The sequence below is a fragment of the Dreissena polymorpha genome, chromosome 9, assembly GCF_020536995.1.
Source record: "Dreissena polymorpha isolate Duluth1 chromosome 9, UMN_Dpol_1.0, whole genome shotgun sequence".
NCBI classification, from domain to species: Eukaryota; Metazoa; Mollusca; class Bivalvia; order Myida; family Dreissenidae; genus Dreissena; species Dreissena polymorpha.
Genome location: NC_068363.1, coordinates 28055648 through 28061811, shown reverse-complemented (window position 1 = coordinate 28061811; position 6164 = coordinate 28055648).

The window sequence follows — 6164 nt, the reverse complement described above, 5'->3', positions numbered from 1 at the left end:
AAGTCAATCGGTGAATTAGTTGGCAAGTTATTGATAGGAAAAGAGTTTCACATTTAGAGTGATAGTGATTCTGTCTTAGACCTAGTGACCCCAATTTCACTAGGGATCATCTACTGTCCAAGGCAAATGCACATGTAAAGTATCAAGCCAAAATCGGTCAATTTGTTGACGAGTTATTGATCGGAAACAATTTTCACATTTAGTGAGAAAGTGACCTTGACCTTTGACCTACTGACCCAAATTTCAAGAGGTGTCATTTACTGTTCAATGCCAAGCACATGTGAAGTATCAAGCCGATCAGTCAATGAGTTATTGATCGGAAACGATTTTCACACAGTGTTAGTGACATTGACCTTTGACCTAGCGACTCCAATTTCAATGGGGTCATCTACTGTCCAGGCCAATGCACCTGTGAAGTATCAAGCCAATCGGTCAATTGCTGACAAGGTATTGATCGGAAACGATTTTCACATTTAGTGTGATAGTGACCTTGACCTTTGACCTGGTGACTCAAATTTCAATAGCAGTCATCTATTAAACAGGACCAATGATATGTGAAGTATCAAGCAAATTGGTTGATTGGTTGATGAATTATTGATTGGAAACTATTTTCACACTTAGTGTGATAGTGACCTTGACATTTGACCTAGTGACCTGAATTTCCATAGGAATCATCTACTGCCAAGGCCAATGCACATGTGAAGTATCAAGCCGATGGGTCAATTGGTTGATGAGTTATTGATCGGAAACCACTTAGTGTGATAATCGACCTTTACCTTGACAAAGTGACCTCTATTTCAATAGAGGTCATCTACTGCCCAAGGCCAATGCACATCAAGTGACATGTGAAGTATCAAGCCCATTGGTCAAGTCGTTGACAAGTTACTCATCAGAAACTATTTTCACCACAATTGGGTCAACTCGTTGATGATTATTGATCGGTAACAATTTTCACACCTAGTGCAATAGTGACCTCGACCTTTGACAAAGTGATCCAAATTCAATAGGGGTCATCTACTATCCAAGGTCAATGCACATGTGACGTATCAAGCCAATTGGTCAATTCGTTGACGAGTTAATTATTGGAAAACTATTTTCACACCAAGTGTGATAGTGACGTTGACCTATGACCCAGTGACCCCAATTCAATAAGGGTCATCTACTGTCCATGGCCAATGCACATGTGAAGTATCAAGCCAATCGGTCCATTCGTTGATCAGTTATTGATCGAAAACGATTGTCACACTTAGTGTGATAGTGACCATGACCTTATATGCCCCAATTTCAATAGAGTTTGTCTACTATCAAAGGCCAACGCACATGTGAAGTATCAAGCCAATCGAAAAATTGGTAGACAAGTTATTGATTGGAAACGATTTTCACACTTAGTGTGATAGTGACCTTGACCTTTAACATAGTGATCGAAATTTGAATATGGTTCATCTACTGTCCCATGTCAATGCACATGTAAAGTATCAAGCCAATCAGTCTTTTCCTTGACGAGTTATTGATCAGAAACGATTTTCACACTAGGTGTGAAAGTGACCTAGACCTTTGACCTAGTGGCGCAAATTAAATAAGGGTTATTTACTGTCAAGGCCAATGCACATGTAAAGAATCAAGCCAATCGGTTAATTCGTTGAGGAGTTATTAACCAGATTATTTTCACACTTAATGTGATAGTTACATTAACCTTGACCTAGTGACCCTGATTTCAATAGGGGTTATCTAACTATAGCCAACGCACATGTGAAGTATCAAGCCAATCGGTATATTCGTCCACCAGTTATTGATCGAAAACGATTGGCACACTAAGTGTGATAGTGACCTTGACCATTGACCTTGTGACCCCAATTTCAATAGGGGTCATCTACTATCCAATGTCTATGCACATATATAGTGCCAAGCCAATCGGTCAATTTATTGAGTTATGGATCGGAAAACGAACTGGTCTACTGACATTCAGACTTCTGTACAGACAGACAGACCGACCGACATCCAGCAAAACAATATACCTCTTCTTCTTGGACAAGGGGCATAAAATTGCCATATTGACAATTGTTAAATGCATATAGGCGTCCGTTTAAATAAAGCCTTAATTCATTCTTCTTAATATTTACTGTCGTGTTATTATATGATTTCAATATCTCCTTTCAATAATGTGATTTTCAATATATTTTTCCCAAAAGATGGAATATTTCAAAGTTTTTAATGTGCTTGATTATATTGATATTTGATGAAAGTAAGATTAACTGGTTCTAGTGATATTCAATGATTTTAAATCAAAATCGTTGACTGAACTAGATGAATTTCATCAAAGCAGTGTTTACAGTGCTCCAGCTAGGATTTTATAAGAGCACGGTGGCTATTTTGTTACAAGGGCACTTTTGAGGGCGTAGTCTTTTGTCAAAAGGGCACTTTCCATTGCGCAGTCGTAGCTGGAATGCTCCCTGTTGCATATTAATTTATATATAATGAATAATTGTTAGAATACATCATTTCCGTTATTATTAAACCATGCTTATAACAGGGATCTCGCGAGTGGGCGATTTGTTCGCCCATGGAATATTAATTTCGCACATTAATTTCATGAAGGCAAAGTAACCTCTTCCCCTTTAAATGATTTACTTTGTGCTAGATATTGATTGATTAAAATCAATTTGATGTGGAGAATTGGACACAGGAGGATTCTCAGACATAAGTTGCCCCATTTACAGGTCATGCAAAGTTGAACATTCAAAAGAACAGTCTGGAGCTTTTAGACTTCTTAAAATTGTCCATAGATGATGCCTTGATTAATTGCCTTGTGCTGGCTACAATAACTATGCTTAAGCAAAACTTAAATGGCCCATTGATGGGCAGAGGTAACCTAGCACTGGCAATAAATATGGGGCTCATTTACAGGTCAGATTTGGAATATCTGCTGTAAAATGAGATTTTAAATTAATTTTTAATTTAAAACAAATATTTGGTAACAAAATATGCATTTGATTTAATGTTGAATTGCTTAAAATTAACAAGGAAGTAAAATAATTCTGAACATTACTGGTTTGTTACAATTGAAGCTTATTTCATACACCTGTTCAGGAAATTTTTTTTATAATTACATGTACCAATCATTATCAACAATCAATGAGAAATAAGAAAAAAATGTAGGTTGTTTACACTAAATATGTCTTATTGTATAAATAAGTGAAGAGTTGATTGAACGCTGAACAGAAACCACTCATCCTTTAAGTTGCCCCAAAATATATGTAAAACTAAGATCTATGACGCAAATGTACAATTTCTCCAAGTGATTACCAATTCTCCCTATTTTGGCTTTAGGAAGAAGTAACTTCACCCTACATTTGAGCCTAGCTAGACCCTGCTATAAATATCTACAATGAGGAATAAATTAATAACAATGAAATACAGGTTTATAAACTATAACTAGAAATGGCGCGCCAGAGGCCGATGCGTATCCCCTATAGTTCTGTATAAATTAGAAGTGAATCAGTGTACAAATGAAGAAATTATAATAAAAGGCAATTTTGGGTGGGTGTGGCCTATTTGAGCGGGGCGCCACAGGATTGGTAATGGGGTCATGCACAGTTGAGATTGACCGTATTGTCATAAGAGAAGTTCAGTATCTATTAGAAGTGAATCGGTGTAGAAATGAAGAAGTTATAGTAAAAGGCAATTTTGGGTGGGAGAGGCCTATATGTGTGGGGCGCCTCAGTGTTTGCAATGGGGCCATGCATACTGGAGATTGACCGTATTGTCAATCATAGTTGAGATTGACCGTATTGTCATTAGAGAATTTCAGTATCAATTTGAAGTGAATCGGTGTAGAAATGAAGAAATTATAGTAAAAGACAATTTTGGGTGGGTGTGGTCTATGAAGGCGGGATGCCCCAGGGTTGGTAATGGGGCCATGCGTAGTTGAGATTAACCGTATTGTCATAAGAGAGGTTTAGTATCGATTTGAAGTAAATCGGTGCAGAAATGAAGAAGTTAATGTAAATAACATAAAAAATGAGTGAAAATCTCTGACCCGACCCCGCCCCAACACCCATAACATTTTACCCAGGGATCAGATCAAAATTCCAAAAAGTGCAGGGTCGCATATATGCTCATAGCTACCATGTGTGTAAGTTTCAAGGTTCTAGTGCTTATAGTGAAGGAGGAGATAGTGGCCAGGACGGACAGACAGACGGACGGACTGACGGACGGCGGAGATAACAACAATATCCCCACGCTTTTCAAACAGCGTGGGGATAAATATGTCTTAACAAGAGGGCCTGATAGGCCCACACTCGCTCAACTGAGATAACAAGATATTATTGGGACAAATCTTCTGACCAAGTTTCACGAAGATCGGAAAATAAATGTGGCCTCTAGAGTGTTGACAAGGTTTTACTATAGCCATATAAGAAAAATGCCCCACCATCTTGAAGCCATGTTTTTTCAACCAACCGGAATCATTTTTGAACTCATCCAAGATATTATCGGGATGAATCTTCTGACCAAGTTTCATGAAGATCGAACAGTAAATGTGGCCTCTAAAGTGTTAACAAGATTTTACTATAGCCATATGAGGAAAAATGCCCCGTCCCCGGTGGCCATGTTTTTTAAGCAACCAAAACCATTTTCAAACTCGTCCAAGATACCATTGGGACAAATCTTCTGACCAAGTTTCATGATGATCGGAAAATAAATGTGACCTCTAGAGTGTTAACAAGGTTTTACTATAGCCATATAAGGAAAATAGCCCGCCTCTGTAGTGGCCATGTTTTTCAACCAACCGGCATCATTTTTGAACTCATCCAAGATATTATTTGGATGAATCTTCTGACCGAGTTTCATGAAGATCGTACTATAAATGTGGCCACTAAAGTGTTAACAAGATTTTACTCTAGCCTCATATAGCCATATAAGGAAAAATGCCCCGCCCCTTGGCGGCCATGTTATTCAAGCAAACGTAACCATTTTCGAGTTAGTCCAAAATATCATTAAGACAAATCTTCTGACCATATTTCATAAAGATTGGAAATAAATGTGGCCTCTAGAGTGTTAAGAAGGTTTTACTATAGCCATATAAGGAAAAATGCCCCGCCCCCTGGCGGCCATGTTTCTCGACTAACCGGCACCATTTTCGAACTCATCCAAGATATTATAGAGACCAATTTCTGACCAAGTTTCATTAAGATTGGACAATAAATGTGGCCTCTACAGTGTTAACAATATTTTACTATAGCCATATAAGGAAAAATGACCCGCCCCTTGGCAGCCATGTTTTTCAAGCAAACAGGGTTTTTTTTTTCCACTTTTTGGGAAGAAAGCCCATGGCTTTGGAATTGGGAATTTTATCGGCATTTTCATGAAATTGGGAAAATAAATTCATTAGCCTTTTTTTCCACAAGAAAAGTCCACTGATTTGGGAAATACTAAATTTGATTTAACTCTTTATAATCATTCAAATTAAAAGAAAAACATCATATAATACTTTGTATATAATACTTTGTTAGATGTAATTGAATTAAAATTGAGATAAAATACACATAAGACTTCTTTCTAAAAAAAAAAAAAAAAAAAAAAAAAAAAAAATTTTTTTTTTTTTTTTTTTTTTGGCAATTGGGAATTTTTTGCCACATTTTGGGAAAAAAGTATACTTTTTGGGATTGGGAACATAGCCGAATTTCGGCTATAAAATCGGGCCAAAAAAAAACCCTGGCAAAGGTTACCATTTTTGAAATCATCAAAGATATCAGTGGGACAAATATTCTGAGCAAGTTTCATGACGATCGAAAAATATTTGTGGCCTCTAGAGTGTTAACAAGATTTTAATATAGCCATTTAAGGAAAAATGCCCCGCCCCCTGGCGGCCATGCTTTTCAACCAACCGGCATCATATTCGAACTCGTCCAGGATATTACTGGGATGAATCTTCTGACCAAGTTTCATGAATATCAGACAATAAATGTGGCCACTAGAGCGATAACAAGATTTTACTATAGCCATATATAGCCATATTAGGAAAAATGCCCCGCTCCTTGGAAGCCATGTTTTTCAAGCGAACGTAACCATTTTCGAATTAATCCAAGATATTATTGAAACCAATCTTCTGACTAAATTTCATGAAGATTGGACAATAAATGTGGCCTTTAGAGAGTGAACAAGGC